At 39.4% G+C, this 24908-nt stretch overlaps 1 protein-coding gene and 1 non-coding gene across 3 annotated transcripts in view; one reads left to right on the top strand and one right to left on the bottom strand.

The window, feature by feature from the left end:
* The window catches only part of LRMDA (leucine rich melanocyte differentiation associated), a 1127899-nt gene that overhangs the window by 806507 nt on the left and 296484 nt on the right, over window positions 1–24908 (top strand). The gene's annotated exons all lie outside the window — the stretch shown is intronic.
* On the bottom strand, window positions 22900–23001 carry LOC129006954 (U6 spliceosomal RNA). The gene has a single exon (XR_008492143.1). It is a non-coding gene; the product is annotated as a U6 spliceosomal RNA (small nuclear RNA).

Here is a 24908-nt window from a genome sequence, read left to right as displayed (position 1 = left end):
ACATATGTAGATAATTATACATAAAAACAATTTTTCCCACCAAAATTCACAGACCTCTAAATTCTGTAGGTGTGCAAAGCTTAGGTTAAGAACATTTTTGGTTTTACAGATGAGGAACTGAGGCCCAGAGAAGGGAATCTAGTGACCCAAGGTTATCAGTAATTATTGATAAGATGTAGATTAGAGCTGATTACACTAAGAGAACATAAGGAAAACTTAAAATACTGTATGTTGATCTTTTCCCTTTCTCCTGTGACTTTGGTGGCTTTTGCTAACATGCTCTTGGAATGTTGAACCTTTCTTTGTCTTTGCAATGTTGTCTTTTTCAAAGTGGGAGCAGCAAGCAACTTCCCCAGCCCTGAGATCAGTTGTTGGCAATTCCTGCTTTCAGTGGCAGGGCTGGGAGGAGCCCAGAAAGGGCAGCCATAGGGACTCCAGGGAAGCTTCCTGTGATTGCAACCTAAATTTGAAAACTTTCTATTTAAAGGGAAAAGAGTGCTTTTTTTTTATTATTTATTTTCTATTTTTTTAGATGGAGTCTTGCTCTGTTGCCCAGGCTGGAGTGCAATGGTGTGATCTTGGCTCACTGCAACCTCTGCCCCTGGGTTCAAGCAATTCTGCTGCCTCAGCCTCCTAAGTAGCTGGGATTACAAGCAAGCATCACCACGTCTGGCTAATTTTTGTATTTTTGGTAGAGATGGGGTTTCGCCATGTTGGCCAGGCTGGTCTTGAACTCCTGACCTCAGGTGATCCACCCTCCTTGGCCTCCCAAACTGCTGGGATTATAGGCATGAGCCACGGCACCTGGCTAAGAGTGCATATTTATTATGTGTCTCTTCTATGCAAGGTCTTTGTATATCCTCTTCCAGTTAATATTCAGAGAGGCCTAGTAAATAGCCCCCATCCTTGTTCTAGAGGAGAAGAGAGAAACTCAGAGATTGCCGTGGCACATGGTGCTCGTGGTGAGCCAGGGGTTGAGTTAGACTTTAGCTGTGTCCTCACAGCCTAATGACGCAGGCAATTTGGTCCTCTGTTTACTTATTAGGAAACTGAGGATAAAAGACTTTTAGCAAGATGGCCAAGTTCATGACTTATTAAGTGACAGAGCCAGGAATTTAACTGAAGTCTGTTGCCTGTAATACTCATCTTTGTTCCCCAGACTCTGTTGCCCTTACATTAAAGGAATAAGGACCCCCCGCCCTCCCGTCTTCTCTACCCAGGGGCCTTCTCCTCAGGTGTCTATTGCATATCTGTTATTTGCAGGGCATGTCCCATGTGGGCATGCAGGAGGGGAAGGGCAGCAGCTAGAAACACATAAGGATATCCTTGATTTTGAGCTGACTCTCCTAATGTCCCTAATTGGATAAATAAAGCTAACACAAAGGGAACACACAGATAATGTTCAATGACAAACATGGACAACATCAACAATGTAATAATAATAATTGTGATGACAATGATAATAGCTAACATTTATTGAATGCATACTATTTTAAGGATTTTCCAAAAGTTTTTTTTTTTTTTAATTTGATCACATATCCCATAAAGAAGAGTGTGTGATGGTGATGACACCCTTACACACTTGGCAGGAAGGACACGGCTGAGGGTGCCACAGTCATAAACACAGAAACACAGAGATATATGTTCTCCTTATTGATTTTGTAATAATATTGGTGGCAATCTTAGCCATGAATTGAGTGAACAGGTGTTATGGGAAAGGAAGGGGGTGAGATGGATCAACCAGGCCAACTCCCAGGAGGCCATGTTGGCAAATTTTCATGCCTCATGCGTTGCCTTGGTGACATACAAATTTTAGATATTTTAAAGAAATACCCCAAACTGTCAGCCCTGTGCAGAGACAGCATGGTTCACTCCCTAGATAGTCAATTTGGGTGATAGGGGGTGGCCAGCTGCTTGCTTGGGTCTCAGGGGAGAGGCCCTGATCTTTCTGGTCCTTCTCCCCCAATCCTAACCTCAGCCCAGACATAAGGTCATTTCTACACACTGCATTAGGCTTCTCTAACCAATAAGGAACATTTCCCCTTAAACATGGTCACCATGTCATTATCACAACTAAAAAAAGAATAATAATTCCATAGGGCTTTTCAATACCCAGTCCATATTCTAACTTTCCCAGTTGTCTCAAAAATATCTTTTTGTATCCAGTTTGTTTGATTCAATGTCCAAACACAGCCCATACCTTTTATTGCGTTGCTGTATCTCTTTGATCTTTTTTAGTCTTTATCCTCTCCCTCCCCTTCTCCTTTTTCATCTTCTCTTTGTCTCTTGTGCTCTCTGTTTCTCTCTCTGTCTCTCTCTCTCTATTATGCATTGATATTTTTGAGGAATTGAATGAGTTGTCCAGGGCACACTCTGATTTGGCTGGTTGCTTCCTTGCCACGTCATCTAACTTGTTCCTCTATCCTCTGTACTTTCTATAACCTGGTGTCAGATGAATAACTTGTTTGAATTCAAATTCATTTTTTTTTGTATGTGGTGCTGTATACTTCCTATTGCATTACCTCCTGAGACACACAATTAATATCTGATCATGGTAACTCTGTGAGGTGATGGGTGTGTTAATTAATTTGATTGTGCTAATCATTACATTTTATGTATATATACATATATATAATGTATATATACATACACAAGCATATGTCGAATTATTACATTTTACACCTTAAACACTATATACAGTTTTATTGGGTTAATTATATCTCAATATAGCTGGGAAATTTTTAAAAATAAAAACAAAAACAATCCCATCAAAAAGTGGCCTAAGGACATGTATAGACAATTCTCAAAAAAGATATACAAATGGCCAACATATGAAAAAAATGCTCAACATCACTAATGATCAAGGAAATGCAAATCAAAATCACGTGCACACACACACACACACACACACCATGGAATACTACTTAGCTATAAAAAGGAATGAAATAATGGCATTTGCAGCAACCTGGATGGAATTGGAGACCATTATTCTAAGTGAAGTAACTCAGGAATGGAAAACCAAACATACCAAACATCACATGTTCTCACTCACCACCTTACTCCTGCAAGAAGGGCCATAATAATAAATATATATAACATATGTATTTGTATATATATAATATATATGTTATATATATATATGTTGGCATGGATGTGGTGAAAAGGGAACACTTTTACATTGTTGATGATAATGTAAACTAGTACAACCACCGTGGAAAACAGTGTAGAGATTCCTTAAAGAACTAAAAGTAGATCTACCATTTGATCCAGCAATCCCACTCTTGGGTATCTACCCAGAGGAAAATAACTCATTATATGAAAATGATACTTGGACATGCATGTTTATGGCAGCATAATTTGCAATTGCATAATATGGAACCGGCCTAAGTGCCCATTAATCAATGAGTGGATAAAGAAAATGTGAGATATATATACACACACACACACACACACACACACACACCCCATGGAATACTACTTAGCCATAAAAAGGAATGAAATAAAGGCATTTGCAGCAACCTGGATGGAATTGGAGACCATTATTCTAAATGAAGTAACTCAGGAATGGAAAACCAAAATCATATGTTATCACTCATAAGTGGGAGCTAAGTTATGAGAATGCAAATGTATAAGAATGATATAATGGACTTTGGGGTCTTGGGGGAAAGGGTGGGTGGGTGATGAGGGATAAAAAACGACACATTAGGTACAGTGTACACTGTACAGGTGATGAGTGCACCAAAATCTCAGAAATCACCACTAAAGACCTTATTCATGTAACCAAACATCACCTGTTCCCCCAAATCCTATTGAAATAAAAAATTAAGAATAAAACTGTATCTTATCAGTAGGTTCAGATGGTTCTTCCACTGGAAGAATCAGCTGGATTCTTCCATTGTAAAGTTCCCAACCAACCTTTTACCTAATGTTTGAGCATCTTTTGATGATGGTCACCTAAGTCCATTATTTCATTACAGGTTGGAGAATAATTTTCTAATTTTATCATCCCTTTGTATCTATTTTACCTGGAATTCCACTATGAAGAATTTTCTTCCATACAGTAATTGTTTGAAATCTTTTTTTTCTCACAGCAGATAACTTGGTTTGAAACATATTTTCTGTGGGCATTGACTGTATGAAATGTGAATGTGAAGTGGTTCCAGATGCAACAGAAGTGGGAGGCTGAGGGTCCCCCGCAGGCACAGACTTCCCTTCATCCTCTGTACCTGTAGCAGAGGAGCCCTTGGGCTCCAGCAGTACAATTGGGGAATGCGCTGGTGAATAACACTGCCTGACCCCTGCCCTCACCAGGCTTACAGTGTGGGGTCCTGGAGACTGAAGGGTATGCCTGTAGTACAGAGAGGGTAGCCACTCACCAGCTTCATGATTTTGGGGCCGTTGGCCATAGTAAACCTTATTTCCTTATCTGTAAAGTGAGAATAAGAGTACTAACCTCACAGGATAGTTGTGAAGATTCATTGTGCTAATGCCTATAAAATACTTGGCATAGTTTTGGCTGTATAACAATGCTTAATAAATGCTGGCTTGATTATTCTTATTGTAATAATTTTTTTTAAGAGACAGAGTCTTGTTATGTTGCCCAGGTGTAGTGCAGTGGCTATTCACAGGTGAGATCCCACTGCTGATCAGCACAGGAGTTTTGACCTGCTCTATTTCTGACCTGGGCTGGATCACTCCTCCTTAGTCAACCTGGTGGTTCCCCGCTCCTGGGAGGTCACCATATTGATGCTGAACTTAGTGTGGACACCCAATCAGCATAGCTCACTGCAGCCCAGAACTCCTGGACTCAAGTGATCTTCTCACCTCAGCCTCCTGAGTTACCAGGACTACTGACTATTGCATTGGTTTGTTAGGATTGCCATAACAAAGTATCACAATGTGGGTGGCTTAAAAACAACAGAAATTTATTCTCTCATAGTTCTGGAGGCCAGAAATGGGAAATAAAGGTGCCAGTGGGCCCAGGCTTCTCCAAAGACTCTGGGTAGAGTCGTCTCTTGCCTCTTCCCCAGTTCTGGTGGTAGCTGGCAATCCCTGGTATGCTATCACTTATAGATGCATTGTGCCAATATCTGCTTTTGTCACCACATGCCCATCTTTTCCTTCTGTCTCTTCACATGGTGTTCTCCTCTCTACATGTTCACATTGTCCTCTTAGAAAGATACCAGCCATATTGAGTTAAGGGCCCACCCTACTCCAGCATGACCTCATCTTAACTCATTACATCTGCAATGACTCTATTTCCAAATAAGCTGACATTCTGAGGTACTGTGGTTTAGGACTCAACATATCTTTCTGGGGGATACAATTCAACCCATAACAATTGTGTAACCATACAACACCGAGTCGTCCTACATGTTGACATATACAAGGGTTCCTTGTACTTTATTGTTATGCCACATTTCTTGCATTTTACTGTTTTCCTACTGGTTTTCTCTCAGATATGAGATGCTGTGTAGTGCAGAGTGAGGATAAGATGAGCAGCTCTTCCACGTTTAGACCCAGAGCAGTCACTTGAATAAGTCATTCTCCACCTCCAAAGACAGGATAGGAGCAGGAAACATCAGCCAGAACATCTCATATAAACAGCAGAAGCAGTACAGCCTTAGAGAACCCATCCACACCTCAGAACTTCCCAGGCAAGCTCATGCTGGCAGGCGCCCAGTGATTCTCCCGTCCGTATCACGACAAGGCTCGGAGTGAACTGTTTATTTATCAATTCTTAATTGAGTTGATGTTTACTCATGATTGCCAGTGGATGAGTAATTTACTACAGAGTTCGAGGAGTCAGATAGTGAAGAGATCATTATGAAGAGAAATTATAATAGAGTTCCCTGCACTCATGGGTCTGGTAATAAAAGATTGATATAATTAGATGGGGCTTGGTAACAAATACTATTACATTATGTCTGAATCTTATTTAAATATATTGGCCTTTTATCTTAAACTTATTAGTGGGTGGCTGTAGCTTACGTTGACACCAGCTAGCTCTTTTACTCTTGCGAAAGGAAGACTGAGCTATCCAAAGGAGTCAATCATTTGATGTTTAGAAGCAATGGCAAGGTATTTAAGGCAGTTCTCCCTGTTGATTTTTAGAGGAAAAGCAAGGTATAAGGGGAACTTAAGCTTCCACTTGGTCACAAACTTTCTGGATAACAAATTCAGGGGCTGTGTTTCTCTGTACTGTGGCTGTGGCTACCTTGGAACCTTTAACTTGGCCAAAGTCATCCTTGAGAAAGCAGATAAAGGAAAGGGCAGGAAATAATCTGACAACGTAGTGAGAAAATGAGCTGTGGAGTAAGACAGGCCTGAGATGAAAACTTTGCCATAGTGGGTTGAGTGGTAGCCCCCCCAAAAGATATCGCTCCATCCTATCCCTGGGACCTGTGAATGTGACCTTCAGTGGAAAATGAGTTGTTGGAGATGTAGCTAAGGATCTCAAGAAAAGACCATCCTGTATAATCCAGGGGGGCTATAAATCGAATGACAAGTGTCCTTGGAATAGACACTCAGAGGAGAGATTAATGGAGAAGAGATATGAAGATGGAGGTAGAGGCTGGACTTATGTAGGGCTGTTAGAGAATAGATTTCTGTTGTTTTAAGCCACCAAGTTTCTGGTAGTTTGGTGCAAGATCCATGGGAAACAAATATACCAGTTTTATAATAAATTGCTTGTATGACTTTGGGCTAGACTCTTAATCTTTACAAGCCTCAGTTTTCTCATCTGTAAAAGTTGGGTTATTACACTTGTCTCTCAGTATCGTGAGGACCGTGAAAACTCACCCAACCCAGTGCCTGGTACATGACAGGCATTCAGTACACATCAGATTCCTTCTCCCATCACCTCCTACCCATTTTCCTACATGATGTTTCAACTTGAAATCTTTTTCATCTTCTACGCCTCCTAAAATGTCTGCAAAACTAACAGCCCTCCCCTGAAGAATGTTCCATTCTTCAGGAGCTGTTCTTAGGACTGTCAAATTAGAGGAGAAAGCATGGTACAGCTGGTGTTTTTGCGGCAGTTGGGTGAGAGCCATGTAGATATTAAAAGTTTTTCAAATGCAGTTCATTGAATGCAGCCCTATAGAGAAGCAGCTGAAGTTCACATTGTAGCTGCAGTGTGGCTGGCCAGCTGGGGTCTGTTTCCTTCACACAAGGAGGTCTCAGGGTACATTCCCAGCCATGGAGAAGAGACAACACATGGGAGGGGAGTGCGTATAATACTCTGGGCTGCAGAAAGAAGCCAATGTAAATGGCTTTTTGCTTGATGTCTTTAGTTCATTGATTTTAGGCCTAGAAAGTCGTGATTGATTACATCCCACAAAATACAGGCTGGGGAAGTCAGTGTGGGAATTTAGAGCATGACTGATTTAATAAATGTTTTCAGAACCATGTATTCTTCTGAGGCATGAGAACAATGAGAAAAAGAACACTGGTCAAGAGCTAGCAGAGCTGGGGTCTGGCTTCATTTCTGTCCTTGATTAGTTGTGTGACTTTGAGCCAGTCATTTAACTTCTCCGAGGCTTCAACTTCCCAGTGAGGTTGTTGGAGCCATACATCTCAGTACTAGCATTCAATGGTTCCATGAAAATTCACAGAGATCCCCATAAGGTCAGTGTCCACCAATGTAGCACATATATTTTGTTTGGCATGCTTGCTGGGGAGAGGAGAATCACAGGAAGGCAACAAGGGAAGAAAATTTTAAAAAATATTGGATGTTCTCTTATATATATCATCCAGGGCTTCATCCGTCATCCAGGGGAGAACTAGAGATGTTTTAAAGACTTGAGACCTCCACTGCCTGGTCCTATTGAGGGTCCTGTGTTAATGACAGTTTTGCCATCTCTAAATGGCGTTGAAAATCCAGTGCCTGGGAATAAGTAGGCAGGGGAGCGCCTGGGGGCATGGCCCTGTTATAAGGTAGTGGTCTTTCTTTTTGGGACATTAGCCCCCTTCCCATTGTCTGTTATGTTGAGGTCAGCTTCCATGTATGTTTCCCTATGTCTCCGAGCACATTCTGATCAATTCATTGATGGTGAGAGGGAAGGAAAGGGAAGGAAATAGACATTTTTTAAATGCCCATGATGAGCTCCCTACTGGGAAGGATCTGTATTCACAGCCATCTTATGGGGCAATCACTTTACCCGCATTTTATACATTATAAACCTGAGGCTTGGAGGTGTTAGGTAAGTTGGATAAAGTCACTAAATTATTAAGAAGCAGAGCCAGGAATTGAACACATGTCTCTGTGAGGGCCTGTGCTTTCTTTGCCTTGGCATCCTGCCCTTATGCTATGATAGCTCTGGGCATGCATTGTATACAATACACTGGGCTGATGGGAAGTAGCAGTGGAGGAGGGGAGGATGGGGATAAAGACAACTATGTATCATTCTTGTTCTTGAACAAATTATCTAATTAGACAAATAAAACTAACATAAACGGAATACCTAAGACAAGTTAACAATTTTATCAACAATATAAAAATTAGAGATACGATACTAGCAGCTAACATGTATTACACAGTATATGCCACATATTAAAGACTCTACAATTGTTTTCTCAATCGTCACCACAATCCCATGTCCATATTTCATTGATGAGGAAGCTGAGACATAAGAGAGTTGGAAACTCTACCAAAGTTCACAGCCTTTGGGCTTCCAGCAGTGAGCCAGGATTCCAATCCAGCCCGATTGGTTCCATGCGGTACTGCTGGTGTTATTTGTCATCAAATAAGGGAACCCAAGGCCCACTGTAGGCTCATTAGGAGAGATGAGTTTGGTCTGAAGTGGTCCTGGCGGACTGAAGGGAGGAAATGAAACTCAAAAAGCCTGTATGGAAATAGCCTTGTGGTCATAACAGAGATCAGGTTTCTAACGCAGGTTCTTACCGGCTCATGGCAGGACCTTACAGTAGTTGCAGGGCTTTTCCCACACCTCCTCTCATGTCTCATGGCTAACAACCTATTTTCTTCTGCATTCTAATCTCCTGAGAATTCTCTCTAAAATGGAGGGGTCATTAGAAGGCAGATATTTTTGGAGCATGTCTTCCCTGGGGCGAGCAAGTGCTTGGAACCAGGGGTGCAGGGAAACCGTACAAATCCACAGCTGACTGTGGGACAGTAATAGGGTCTGAGAGTGTTAGGTCCTGCAACCTTTCTTGAAGCACAGATAGGAGTGAGTGCAGCAGAATTACAGCCCTGGTAGTCCAACTGGCATTGCTCATGTAAAAGCAAGAGCTTTGTCAACTGCAATCCCACTTTAAAGGGTGTGTGGGATTGAAACAAGATGGCTTGAAGGAAGAGACCAGTGCCTGTGCTCTGTCTTTGCATTGCACACAAGTGTCCCTTGTCCTGAAAGACCAGGTGGACTGGATAACTACATAACAAAGATGGGTGCAGCTAAGGGATGAGGGGATACAAAAGGGGAGAGGCTACAAACAGCAGAGCCAGGTCAGGTCTTGGAGAGTAACTAGTCACAGATTGCAGTCAGATCCTGGGCTAACATATTTTAAGTGAAAACAATGGATCTAAATGCCATTAACAGAGCATGTATTCTCCAGGTTCTTTTATACCAGCCAGCTTCACTCATTCCAGTGACGATCTTGTCTTACCTCCTCTGTCCCTCACTCCTTCACTCTTGCCCTAGTTATCCCAGAATAGCTACCCAGTGTTGCATATCAAGAAATTGTGAGTTGGAGAGAATAAAGTGACTTAAATAGATGACTGTTTATGGGGTTAAAATACAAAACTACATTTTCTGATTTTTAGTTTGATATTTCCCCACAATGCTGTACTGAAAGCTGGATTTTTCTGTCTTTAAGGCATGGAGAAAAGTGAGGGAGTCTTGGGGTTTCTCAGAATTTGAGGCAACATCCTTAACATTGGGCGAGGTAGTCTGGCTATTAACCATGAAACCCTATGGAGTGAGCTTAGTTGAAGGGGACTGAGCAAGCCGTTTCAGAGCCCAGGGCCTCTGTGACAACCAAACACATATGCTATTTGGAAAATAGTTATAGATCCTTTTGAGAGACTCAGCTGTGGATAAAACTGTAATACTCTGGCTAGAAAAGTACTTGCTATGAAATCCATTCACCTAGTGTGATAGATTGTTAAAAATGGCCACTTTTATTCTATCCCTGTATGCATGAATCCACCCCGCCCGCCTCCTGTCCCCCAACCCAGCAAGGTGTCTGTAATATTCCTCCTATCAAGAGTAGAGTTTCTCTACCCACCTCTTGAATGGGGGCTTGACCTTGTGACTTCTTCTGGTCAGTAGGGCATTAGCAAACATGATGTATCAGAGGCTTAGAAAGCATTTGCATGTGGGGCCCTACCCTCTTCTTGACACCCTGAGACTGCCATGTAAAGAGATTGGAGTGCCTTCTGGAGGTTGAGAATATTTGGAGCAGACAAAAGTCATCCCAGCAGAGACTCCCTGGACCAACAGTGAAGGCACCTGCATTTTTGCTAAAAAGTCCAAGTGGAAGGGTATTGTTATATGCAGTCCTATCATGTTTTCTCAAATAATGGGGGAAAGGACACAGGTGTCCATATATACTTGTGAATCCAGCCATCTTCATTGGAAAATGTGTGACCTGCAGAGATTCAGTAGAATGACCTTACCCCAATAGTCCAGGACAGTGGCTCTCAATTGGGAGCTATTTTGACTCCCAAGAGTCATTTAATAATGTCTGGATACATTTTTAATTTTTGTACCCCCAGGGCAGGAGTATGCTACTGGCATGTAGTAGATATAGGCTAGGGATGCTGCCGAACATCCTACCATGCACAGGAGAGTCTGAAATATTGATAGTGTTGAGGTTAAGATACCCTGATCTGGGCAATTGTTGACTTCATGTCAGGTTTTACAGAGTTCCTTAACATATCTAGGCAATACTTCACCAGACTCCAACCCTAGCCTCATCTTCTTCAAGAGCAAGTTCTCTCTTTGGGAGTCTCTGAAGTGTCTGTCAAAAACATTTCTTAACATCCTAAGACATGCCTCTTTAGGGTTGGATAAAGATGATTTTCTAATTTTAAAATGCCTTCCTAGCCCCAGATTTTGTGCTTATATTGCAGAGAAGTAGATTGAATGCCTGAGGGAAGAACATGGATCAAGGTGGAAAGTCAGACGTAAGCAGAGCTACATTTGCAGAAAGTATGAGTTCAGTTTAGTTTTTGTTTATGGACAACAAAGATGGCCCTCACCTCTAAACCTTGAAGAATTCCAGAATTTTTCTGGGAGAGGAACATCTCCATCACATCTGCCACAGCGGAAGGCTTTGTGCAGGATAACATATCATTGGCTTGAGAACAGAGTGAGCATGTGTGGAAGGGCCTATAATTTTTAATATGACATTGGCCATAATTTATCATGTCATACCACCCACTCACAGCAGCCTCATCCTATGAAATGCTAAATGCCTTTCTTATCAACACTTGATGGGAAAATGCTGTTCTGTCATCTTCCTCTAAGGAAAACAGAAATCTAACCATGTTCCTTACAGCCTAGAACTCTGTACACAAAGATCAGACTTGTTTTTCTCCCTGAAAATTTATAGGTATTTACAAGGACTCATATCCTGTTTGCTATTTAGAGGGGCAATGGAGCGAGAAAGAATTATGTAGCAAGTTTCTTTTTCTTGAGATTTGCTCAAGCTGCTCTATGACTTAAAAAAACTCAGATATTACTCCCCATTTTTATGGGCAGCTTGCTGTTTTCTATTCTTGCTTTCCTCACTGACTTCCTTGGCAAAGCTATGCTTGAGTACTCCTAGCGGGTGGCTAGATTCTCAGTGAGATGCTTCTGTCATAAAATACCCTAGAAAAGGAGGTTCAATTCGTGATCCAGGGTGAAGTCCTTGTGTTTTAGTCCTATTAAATTAAAGAACCAACTTTTACTGAGTGTTCCAAGACTGGATTCTTTCTTCCCTGTTGTCGTCAGCTCTCAGTAGGTGCAGACCTTCTGCAGAACTCTGATGACACCCATGAAGGAAGAGGAATCCACTCTTATGGTATTAGAGCTTTATGAACCCTTTCTTAATATTAGAATGGAATCCTACAGCCAAGAGAAAACTGTGTCTCACATTCAAAGAGGCAGACAATTGGAAGGAAAATATTCACCTTCTGACAAGTTTTAAAGAAATAGAAAATATTGCTTCTTTTTAAATATTTGCCTGGGTTCGATCACTTAATATTTTTTAATAGGTCACAATACTGCATTTCCAGGTAGATCGACTAAAATGCTTGGAGAATGGTTCTGCTTAATTTAATTGCCTAGTTAACTTACAGCAAACCACAAATTATTTACTTATTTATTTATATATTTTTATTTATTTTTTGAGACAGTTTCACTCTTGTTGCCCAGGCTGGAGTGCAATGGCACGATCTTAGCTCACTGCAACTTCAGCCTCCCAGGTTCAAGTGATTCTCTTGTCTCAGCCTCCTGGGTAGCTGGGAGTACAGGCATGTGCCACCACGCCTGGCTAATTTTTTTTTGTATTTTTAGTAGAGATGAAGTTTCGCCATGTTGGCCACCTTAGTCTTGAACTCCTGACATCAGGTGATCTGCCTGCCTCGGCCTCCCAAATCGGCTGGGATTACAGGTGTGAGCCACCTCACTGGGCCACAAATTTTTCATTTAACACAGTTGAATATGATTTCATGACTAAGGTTCTCATTGCTGAGTTATCATTCTTCAGCTGGAGAAGGGGAGAGGGAAGGTGCACTGATTCCCAAAGATCCCCTGGCATTTTGTGAAGCAAGATTGAAAGATGTATCCTGGAAAAAATTCATTAGTTTGACTCTCTTTTTAACTGCATTCCTATAAATTGAGACTCTACTCATTTAACGTGGTTATGAGAATTGAGTGGATGTAATGAGATACAGAGGGTGGCACATTGCAAGCTTTGATGATAAATTATGGATGTTATGATATGTATGTACTTTCATTTGTAAGTAATGATTTTTATAAAATATTATGATCCATTTCTAGGCTGACCTTGAAGGAGAATACTAACATAACTTTGGAAAACCAAAAAATGAAAAAAGGGTGTCCATTTCTCATCATGAATAGGTTTCAAATCTCGTATTTGGAGCATTTAAATTTAAGTTTGAAGAAGCAGGACTGAGGTCACATCTTTCTCCATTGGACATTCTTTCTGATGAATAAGTACTAAAACTGCTTTGAATTTGGTTTCCCCCTTAGATAAGAAATTATTTTTTCCATACGGTCTTTTCTTTGCACCTGAAGGAGCATTGAGGGTGAAAAATAGAGGCCTGTTTCCTGTTCCTAACTGGAGCCCTCCAAGGTTGTCAAACTAGAGCAACAACTTTGTGGGATTTATGCCTGGGACCTGTCAAAGTAGAATTATCATAGCAAACCCTCTCTGCTATCAATCAAAGGGGTATTGGGGATGGCAAGGGCAGGCATTTTTCAAATTTCTTTACTGTGCATATTTAGTCTTGTGCCTGGGGGAGGAAGAGCTCCTTTGAACAGTTCTTGTAGATTTCTTTTCCATCAGATGGCAGCTCACAAAACTACTTAATCTTCCCCAAAGGGCTTCTCTCATTGGCCTGCTGAGAAAAACAGCCAAGGAAGAGAGAGGGGGGAAGACAGGGACAATCCAACAGCAAATCCTAGAAAATAAGGCATTGCTTTCAGAGGACGCACGGTCTAAGTCTGGTCACACTGATGTCACGACTTAGAAAAGCACACTGTCCATTGAAGGTTATCTCCCGTCACTTCTAAGTATCATGTGGACATTTAGCAACAGCACAAAGCTGACACTGCTATCATAGCGGTGTGAGTATTCTTCTGTCCTCCAGAGCCATTTCCCACATTTGTCAAGACAAAGGTTGAAGGGGACCGGACAAGGGAAATGGGTCACCCATTCATTCCCGTCTGTCAGAGGTTTGCTTTGTCATGATAACATTCAAGGAGCATGTTTATCTATCCCGCTACTGGAGGTTAAGGCAAGGGTAACAAAAAGAAGAGAAGAAACCCTGTTTGAAAAGTTTACAAATCCTGCCGTGAGGGCTGTAAACAGAGTCCAGCCGGTGGTGGAGCGTGTTAAATACTGCCACATTGATAGGGACCTGGTTCCCCGGCACTAGAAATCCACTCATGTAAACAGAGGAACTGTTGCTGTGAATCCGGTCTGTTTTGACTTAAAGTCTAAGAAACACATTGCCTTCAAAGTGAATTCTTAGGTGTCACTTCCCATAAGTTATGGCAGAAGATTACAAAGCTACTGATATAACATATTAGTTTGATGGACAGAATTATACCCCCAACGCTTCCTGCTCTCCCCAATGACGCACACTAACTTAGTGTGCTGTGACAGCTGCCTTGATTTACCACCAGTCCGGGAGGCCAACAGGGAGAAGGAACGTTCACATGGACGCAGGGCCTGAGACTGGCCTGGAGCCTAGTTTATAAAGCTGCCCTGTAATTCACCACAAATGTGTCACCATTAAAAGAGGAAAAAAGGATTGCAGATAATAAATACTCTTTAATTTATTAGCTAACAACAAAGAGATCAGAGCCAGTTGTGATGTGATTGTTTGACATAATATTGTCAAGGAAAAAAAAGCTAAGTTGACCAGAGAGGTAAATTACACATTCAAGCAGATGCATCAACTCTTGGCTTGTCATAAGCCCAGCTAAACAAAACACCACACAGAGGGGAGGACTGGCCAAGAGCAGAGCCATTTATCTCTGAAAGAGACATATTCAAGAGCAAGTGAAATAAGACATAGTTCTTTTGGACTTGGTCAGAGGCCAGGTTTTAACTGTTATAAATTAAATGTTTTGTGTATAGGATTTAGCAATTCTAGTTGCCTTTGTCATGGTAGGGAGATGTTAGGTTTTTCTGCCTGTCTTAAACTCATGGTTTGGTCAGCTGGGGTGTGTGTCCTACTGCTAGATATTGGAGGATCAGTACCTTCTGGTAATTAGCGGATATCGGGAAGGTTTCTGTATGTGGCTTGTGATAAAATCAGTGGCTTTAGAAAAACTTGTAATCGCCTTCATTTTCTGCGATTCTTCCTCCGCAGTTGTTTAGCAATACTCACACATGTCACCAGGCAGGAATTCATATTGATATTAGACTCGTGGAACCTGAGGATTGGAAGAAACATTTCATCCTGCATCCCACCCAGGACATGCAGACAGTTGTGTATGAGCGGGGCAACTTCCAGGGAGGCCAGGCATCTGCCACGTGTTATTGTAACATAGCTCAGAGTCAACCAGTGCTTTCTGGGCTTTTATTTTTATATAAGTTACTGCCCAGCAAAACTCTCCCATCCCTTGCTTGGGAAATTGAGTTTTCAGATCTAAGTGGGTACTTTTGCTTTGTTTTGCATATTATGGGTCTTTGGGTTTAGCCTATTGTTACAACACAGATTTCTGGGTTTTATTCAACAGTCTGGAGGCAAGGATAGAGTCCTGTGGGTAGGTTTAAGGACATTGATTCATGGATCAACATTTTTTTTGGTGTAGTTAATTGATCTGCTATGAATTGCATCTCATTTATTTTATTTGTTGCAAAGCAATATCATGGGGGATTTTTGTTAGATGTCTTATTGAAATCAATTTATAATGTTTATGGTCTTACTGATCTACCAGCTGAATAACTGTTTCTAAAAGACAGAGCTAGAAGGCAGCGAGGGAGAGAGAGAGAGAGAGAGAAAGGGAGTGGAGAAGAGAGAGGGAGAGAGAGAAAGAGAGAGATTGATTTGGCCTAGCTCATTCTAGGTAAAAAGGTGTACTAGCTCTTAAAAGTTGCTACTATCTTTTCAACGTGCTCATATATCATATATTTAATATAATTTTTTACAATTTTAGTGTCTTATTATTTTTAGAATCTTCTGTTCCTTCTTAAAAAAATCAACAAAAATATTTGCCCAAATTTGCTTTTTATCTGTATTTTTTCAAATATTAGTAACATTGTTTCCATGATCAGATCTATAAGAATTTTTTTGTTGTTGCTATTGTAAAATAAGATACTATTTGTATAGGTCTTGACACCAGGCATCTCCTATGTCTCATAAGCTCTCTAGGGCCTCATTCTTTCATTTCTTTTTTCTTTTTTACTTTTCAGTCATCAGTCTAGCCCAAAGATATAATTTCATGATGGAGAAAATAACGACAAAACAAGAGCTTAGTTTTAATAATTCTGCCTTTTCTCTGTCATTTGGGATTTCTTTTTTTAAAAAACATTTTCCAACAGTAGACTTATTTTCTTCCTTTGAGCATAGTTTTCATAAGTGACTTCTTAAAATCTGAGTTCACTAGAATATGCCCCATATAGTTATACTAGTTTGGTTTCTTTCACTGCTTCCCCATCCTCAAGCTTCCCCAACCTTCCTTTCTTGTTGTCAATATTCATAATTATATGCTCAGAATTTCACTTTAGTAGCATCCCTCCTTCTTGAATTTCATGTCCTATTAGGATCAATATCTGTGGAAATACTATACTATACTATACTATACTATACTATACTATACTATACTATACTATACTATACTGAAATGCTGTAGTCTCTTAAAAATAAAGCAAATCCAATCAAGAGTATTCATATATTTGTTTTCCAAAATATGCAAAGTTATCTCCAATTAGGCACAGTCACTTTCTCCTAGGGGTCTCATATCTTCCATACCACAAATCTTTTTATTTTTTAAGTTTCATCATGTTGGCATTTGTTCTGCTATATAATGTATATTATGTTGCTACTTTTTAAATATGTTCACTAAATGCATTTCTGTCTAATTTTCCTGGTTTCCAAAAAAGGATTTTCCATCTTCACCTCTTCTCCTCTCCTCTCTCTCTCTATTGGAAATACCTTTCTTTTGAACAAGGTGTTCTCTTCCACTGTCACATTCTGGGCACAATTACCCACCACCGTGAGTTTAGTTCAAGTTCATTTTATTTTAGGAAGTTACGACCGGTTTTATAGGAACAATGTGCTTTTATCATGTCAACTCCATGTTGAAAAACCTTCAGGGCCTCCTCCTCGCATATGGGATACAGCCACAAACCCTTAGCCTGGCTTCTGAGGTCCACTTAACCTTGAACTCAGTGTACTTTTTTAGCCTAACCTTCCAGACTTTCCCTATTTACACTCAGTCTTTCAAATCAACTGATCTGCTCATAGCCAGCAACATGATTCGTTCTTTTATTCGTTCACCTCTTTGGGCTTTCCCCCCAGACCTTTTCCAGTTTTCTTAATTAGAAGGTGAGTCACCAAAAAGGTCATTAAAATCAAGTCTTTCATTGCCTTTTGTTTTTTTCTCTATGAAGAATAAAATAATTTTATGGTGCAAAATGAACTTTTGAAGACTAAGAAAGAACATAAAGTTTGGGCCAACCAAAATTAAAAGTGACTCACAATTAATACTACCAAAGAAGGCAATCTTCCGCTGTCCTTAAGCCAGCAAGGATTTATGAGAGTGCTTGATGATTGTGTGTTGCATTTCCTCTGTTGGAAATGATACCTAGAATTTTAGAAGCATAGTTTCTGAAGGATGACTTCATAATAAGGATATTAGGAGCCCGCTGTTACCCATCTAAACCTTGGGTGCTTGAAATACACTGACATTCCTACACATGGCTACATATCATTCTTATTATTCAGTCCACAGCCATTGCCAGGATAGATAAAAAGCAACTGTCATTTCACATCAGACCAACCTAGGAAAGTACATCTTTCCTCAACCAAGAAGATGGAGTATGAACCAGACCACGTGGCCCAGTGGATGGGAATTGATAGTGCATACAGTAGCTTTAAAGCAGCATCGAGCAAAATAGATTTAAATCATTCTGAAAGAAATAAATCCTAACAATGGATACATTGTGCTGAATGAAATGAAGCTCACAAAAGAATTGATTAGGAAATATACCAAATGGAATAAAATGTAGCAGAAAGGCACATATTGGAGAGAATAAAATATGTTTCAGTCTGAAGGGGATTTAATTTACTAAGATACAACTGACCAGCTATAAAGCAGATAAATAACATATGTAGTCAAGTCAAATGGACATTCAATGGGAATAGGTTTATATAGATCAATGGCATCATGTGATCAGTTTCATTCCTCTAATTCTATGGCTTATTGTGTCATATCTTTAGCTCTCTCAAGAAAATCTGAGGCTTTTCCTGAATCCTGAAAGAGGGGACTCACCTTAAAGGGGTGTATGATTAATTGGAAATAGGTTATTGTTTGTTGGCTTGTCTTGGTCCAAAGAACCATAATAATTTTCTGGAATTAGAAGGATTTTACAGTAAATTGCAATAGAGTATCACAGTGAAGACTATTTAAGCACTTTTTCCTCCAATGTTAAGTTAGTTCTACCTGGTCACTGTGCTGAAATACTTAGAGCCATCAACAATCTTCATTTCTCTTTCTAGGAAACTTGGAAATTTTAGGTCAATATTGAGATTATCTTGCTGGGAATTTTCTCCCACATGCAAACATATTCATTAAACATTTCTGTTGTGCTTCAGTCGGAGTCCTTTGGAGAATATAATTCTCAACATGAATGAAGCTTATTTCCAGCATTATTCACAGTAGCATATCAAGGGCGGGGGGGATGACAGTGGTCTGCTCCAGGTACAGACAATGCATTGTTTGTAGAAAGTTTTAAAACAATAGTAAAACCAAATAAAATTTTGTGTATATTCTATTATCACCATGAACTGGCAATTCAGGCAATTAAAGTGATAAAAATACTCGTCTCTGGAAAAAAGCTGTCAATCTAAGTTCTAAGTAATTGCCAGGAGTTCTGTTGTATTTTAAAATAATGACTATTATTGTTAATATTTATTACATTTTAACACCCTTAAAAGTTTAGCTTTTAAGACACATTGTATTCTATATGGAGTTACTCTGGGGAATTCCTAGCTCTCCAGGAAGCCTTAGAATACATGAACTTAGCTGTAAATTCACAGTGGTTTGGAATATTAGAGATCACATCACAGTCAGTGTCTCTAAAACCTTGGTAGCATATATTTCTGCATTTGAACAAAATATTTGAACTAGGCAGTCATAGAAAAATGATTGAGAGATAAAGAAACAGGTCTTGAGTTAGTTCTGTCATTCAGTGAGACTACTTGGAGCATTTACTTGTATTTAGTATTTAAAACAATAAAATAAAATACAAACCATGAAGTGTACTATTTTTTCTTTGGTAAGTGCAAATTTAAGTTTATGCATGAAGATCTCTAATATATTTGAATAATAGCTTTACATTAAAAATTTAATTTTCTTTTTAATTGTTAATTATTTCAAAACAAAAGCAAATTAAGAAAAAATAATAATTACTAATTACGTGCTTATAACTGAAAAGAATTTTGTTTTATGGAGGAAGGGGGTATTAATAATTATCTGCTGTGGGTATCAAATATGCTAGCTATGGCACTGGGTATTTTCTTTTCTTTTTTTTTTTTTTTTGAGACAAAGTCTCACTCTCATTGCCCAGGCTGGAGTGCAATGGCGTGATCTCAGCTCACTGCAACCTCTGGCTCCCAGGTTTAAGCAATTCTCCTGCCTCAGCTGGGATTACAGGCACCCACCACCACACCTGGCTAATTTTTGTATTTTTAGTAAAGACGGGGTTTCACCATGTTGGCCAGGCTGGTCTCGAACTCCTGATCTCAGGTGATCCACCTACTTCAGCCTCCCAAAGTGCTGGGATTACAGGTGTGAGCCACTGCGCCCGGCCATCACTGGGTGTTTTTATTTTTATTTTGGTTACAGATGATAAAACAATTCAAATTGCTGAAAAAATATGTAATTTAATACTTTATTAATTTCCTTTTATTTTGCAACAAACCACCTTGAAATTTAATGGCTTAAAATAAGAGTTATATGTAAGATCACAGTCCTGTGGGTTGGCTGGGTGCTTCTTATCTGGACTGACTTGGTTGGGGCTGGATGGTCACAAATGGCCTCACATGTCTGGGGCTCAGCTGAGATGGCTGGAATAGCTTTCCATGTGATCTCTCTTCTTCCAGGAAGCTAGCCTGGGCATGTTACCTGGTGGGAGAAAAGTTCCCCTAACAGGAGAAGGAAAACTCCATGCTCAAGTACCTTTTAGGCATTTACTTGTATAACATTTGTTAATGACTCATTGGACAAAACTTGTTACATGGCCAAGTCCACATACGAGGGGTGGAGAACCAGACTCTACCTCTTGATGGAAAAGCAGTAAGGTTACATTGCTCAGGGAAGTGTATATAGAGGTAAAAGAAATTTTTGCAGCCTTTTTTGTGAATAATCTACCACCTACCCATAAGGGTTGTGTTATCTCCAGGTATTCAAGTAACATTGGCAGTAATTTCCATCTTCATACTTCGTCTCAGTTCTGCTTTTTTATGTAGTTCATATAGCCTTTTTAAATTTAATGTATTTTTTTACTTGGCATATAATACTTGTATATATTTATGGGATACCTAGTGATGTTTCAATACATATAATGTATTGCATGATCTGATCAGTGTAATTAGCATATCCCTCATCTCAAACATTTTTCGTTTCTTTATGTTGGGAACATTCAAAATCCTTCTTCTAGCTATTTGGAATGATATAATATATTATTGTTAACTGTAATCATCCTACAATGTTTTTTTAACATGAGAAATTATTCCTCTTATCTGGCTGTAATTTTTCATCCTTTAACAAATCTCCCTAACCCTCTCTTTGCTTTACCCTTCCCAGCCTCTTGTATCATCTCTTCCACTTTTCATTTCTATGAGATCATCTTTTTTTAGCTTCCACAATATGAGTGAGAACATGTGGTGTTTAGTTAGTTCTGTTCCTGACTTATTTCGCTTAACATAATATCCTCCAGTTTTATCCATGTTGCCGTGAATGACAGGATTTAATTTATTTTTATGGCTGAGTGATATTCCATTGTGTGTATATATATCACATTTTCTTTATCTACTATTCCGTTGTTGGATACCTAGGCTGAGTCCATATCTTGGCTATTGTGAATAGTGCTGCAATAAATATGGGGGTGCAGATGTCTTTTTGATATGATGATTTCCTTTCCTTTATATACATTCTTAGTAGAAGGATTTCTGGATCATATGGTAGTTTTATTTGTAGTTTTTAAGGAACCTCGATACTGTTCTCCATAGTGGCTGTACAAATTTACATTCCCACCAACAGTGTAAAGAGTTCCTTTTTTTCTCTATCCTCACCAACATTTGTTATTTTTTGTCTTTTTGATAATGGCCATCCTAACTGGGGTGAGATGATATCTCATTGATGTTTTGATTTACGTTTCCTTGATGATTAGTGATGTTGGGTATTTGAAAATATATTTCTTGGCCATTCGTATGTCTTCTTTTGAGCAATGTCTGTTTAGATCATTTGCCTATTTTCATTCTCAATTTTTTCCTTCACTCATTGATTATTCAGGAGTATGTTGTTTAATTTCCATGTATTTGTACAGTTTCCAGCATTCCTTTTGTTATTGACTTCTAGTTTTATTCTATTGTCATCTGAGAGGGATGCTTGATATAATTTTGATTTATCAAAATTTGTTGAGACTTGTTTTGTGGTGTAACATATGGTCTATCCTGGAGAATGTTGCATCTGCTGATAAGAATGTGTATTCTGTAGCTGTTGGGTGAAATGTTACGTAAATGTCTGTTAAGTCCATTTGGTCTCTGGTGCAGTTTAATTCCAACATTTCTTTGTTGATTTTCTTTCTAGATGATCTGTCCAATGCTGAGAGTAAGGTGTTGAAGTCCCCAACTATTATTGTATTGGGGTCTATCTCTCCCTTTAGATCTAATAATATTTGTTATATATATATATATCAGTGTTCTGGTGTTGGGTGCATATATATTTACAATTCTTATATTCTCTTGCTTAATTGATCCCTTTGTTATCATATAATATCCTTCTTTATCTCTTTTTAGAGCTTTTTACTTGAAGTCTGTTTTGTCTGATATAATTATAGCTACTTATGCTTGCTTTTGGTTTCTCTTTGTGTGGGATATCTTTTTCCATCCCTTCAGTTCAAGTCTATATATGTCTTTACATGTGAGGTGAGTTTCTTGTCAACAGCATATAATTGGATCTTTTTTTTTTAAATCCATTCATCCTGTCTATGTTTTTTTAATTGGAGAATTTAATCCATTTACATACAAGTTTATTATTGATAGGTGACGACTTACTCTTGTCATTTTATTCGTTGTTTCCTGGTTGTTTGGTATATCTTGTTCTTTACTTCCTCTCTTATTATTTAATTTTGCACTTAGATGTTCCCTGTAGTGATAGGTTTGTCTTCTTCTTTTGTGTATTGCCTTGCTTCTTTTCTCTTTCTTTCTTGTGTATTGTCTCTACCAGTGAGTTTTATAGCCATTTTTTGCATGTTTTCATGATGGTGATTATTATTTTCCAGATGTAAGGCTTCCTTGAGCATTTCTTGTAAGGCCAATCTAGTGGTGATGATCCACTTAGTTTTAGCTTGTCTGAAAAAGATTTTATTTCTCCTTAATTTCTAAAGGATAGCTTTGCTAGGTATAATATTCTTGGCTGGCATTTTTTTTTTCTTTTAGTACTTTGAATATGTCATCCCATTCTCTCTTGGCCTATAAGGTTTCTGCTGAGAAACCCATTATTAATCTAATGAGGGTTCCCTTATATGTGACTTGATGCTTTTCTCTTGCTGTTTTTAGGATTCAGTCTTTGACTTTGACTTTTGACAATTTGACTATAATGTTCCTCCAAGAGAACCTGTTTGGGGTGACTCTATTTGGAGTTCCTTGATCTTCCTGGATCTGGATGTCTATCTTTCTCCCAAGACTTGGAAAGTTTTCAACTATTACTTCATTAAGTATGTTTTCTGCACCCTTTTCCTTCTCTTAAATATATGAACTACACAAATTCATATGCCATCCTTGTGCAGGGGCCATGCTAATCTTCTCTGTATCATTGTAATTTGAGTACAGGTACCACTGAAGTGAGCATTTTTAAGAAATAAATTTTGATAAGATGGCCAATATCAGCAAATGGATTACTTCTTGACAGCTTAGCAACCCCACTGGAAAGAGAGCTCCTTCCAATAGTTCAAGACAAAATTTCAAGACTGACTTTTATTGGCTGGATTGACTTGCATTTCTTTTCTTTTCTTTTTTTTTTTTTTTTTTGGAGACAGAGTCTTGCTCTGTCACCCAGGCTGGAATGCAGTGGTGTGATCTCACCTAACAGCAAACTCCGCCCTCCCAGGTTCACGCCATTCTCCTGCCTCAGCCTCTCAAGCAGCTGGGACTACAGGTGCCTGCCACCATGCCCGGCTAATTTTTTTTTTTTTTTTTTTGTATTTTTTAGTAGAGACAGGGTTTCACGTGTTAGCCAGAATGGTCTCGATCTCCTGACCTCGTGATCCGCCCGCCTCGGCCTCCCAAAGTGCTGGGATTACAGGCCTGAGCCACCGCACCTAGCTGACTTGCGTTTCAATCTTTGAACTAATCACCTGGGTCAGACCCACACCTCATACCAGGAACTGGGCTCGTGTCCATCAGAATCATATGAAATGAGAGGTGGAAGGCACTGGTTCTAAAAAAAAAAATGACACCCTGGTTGTTATAAAATGAAGAGTGAATTCATGCTGGGCATGTAAAAATAAGAGCTTTTGACTACACTCTTGTGCTTAGGTCATGGTATCAAGGAGATAACTAGATTTAGGCTTTTCTACTTAGGTTTATTGTTATTTAAACTCACTTCTCATAAGCCTTGAAAAGCAACATACATACCTTCAATAATGAGTCCGCAAGTTGAACTTTAAATATTTGCTTTACATATTTTTTGAAAGTCATATGTGCAAATATTTTTATATACATACTTATAAAGGTAGATAACATTTCTGCAGGATGAACCCGTCATGTAAACTCATTGATGTGCCACATGTGCACAATAGGTGGATTATGACTAAAAAACAAATTTAGAATGACATTTGAGCCATCTTGATAAGTTTATGGAGTTGTTGGAGAAGGAAAAATATTAGTGGGGAACAAAATTGTTGGCAATAAAATTAGAAAACAAGCCTCATGTAATCCCAGCTACTTGAGAAGCTGAGGTGGGAGGATCGCTTGAGGTTAGGAATTCAAGGCCACCCTGGGCAACATAACAAGACCCCATCTCTAAAAAAAATAATAATAATAAATTAGTCAGATGTGGTGGTATGCACTGGTAGTCCCAGCTACCCAGGAGGTGGAGGTGGGAGGATCACTTGAGCCTAGGAGTTCAGGCTATGTGCATGCCACTGTACTTCAGCCTGGACAACAATGTGAGACTCCATTTCTTAATGTAAACCAAAAGCCTTCAAATGCATATAACCTAAAATCAGGAATCACCTGGGTTCTCAGTGATTGAAATCTTTACCACCAGTGTTCACTCATGCTAGCCTCATGCTCCCAGCCTGCTCCACTCATGCACCCGCTTCTCATCAAAATGCTTTATTTTCTGAATGATTCTCTGTGAAAAGAACAAAGTAGGGTGATGGAAAGTACAGTCACTTGGCATTCAGGTTTAGGTTCTGGCTCTGGCACTGTGTGAAGTTTATAAGTCTTTTCCCGTTTCTGGGTCTCAGCTTCATCTTCTGTCAAGTGAAAGATTAGGGTAACTGATCTCAAATAACTCTCTGGCATATATGTGTTTGGCACCTACATCTTCTCTGATTGGTCCTGGGTTATTCAACATCTTTCCTCTGCAACTTATTTAGCCCTAGGTTTGGGGAATGGGCACTAACTTCTCCTGTACAGATTCTTTACCAAGCTTCCAAATCCATGGGCTTTAGTTTTGAGGTTCTGCTGGCCCCTGTTTTTTTCCCCAAAGTGAACCCTCTTGACAAATTCATGGTTTCCAGCAAGCTTA

Source organism: Pongo pygmaeus, chromosome 8 (assembly GCF_028885625.2).
Source record: "Pongo pygmaeus isolate AG05252 chromosome 8, NHGRI_mPonPyg2-v2.0_pri, whole genome shotgun sequence".
NCBI lineage: Eukaryota > Metazoa > Chordata > Mammalia > Primates > Hominidae > Pongo > Pongo pygmaeus.
The sequence above is the reverse complement of the archived record's forward strand: the minus strand, read 5'-3'. Positions and strand labels throughout refer to the sequence as shown.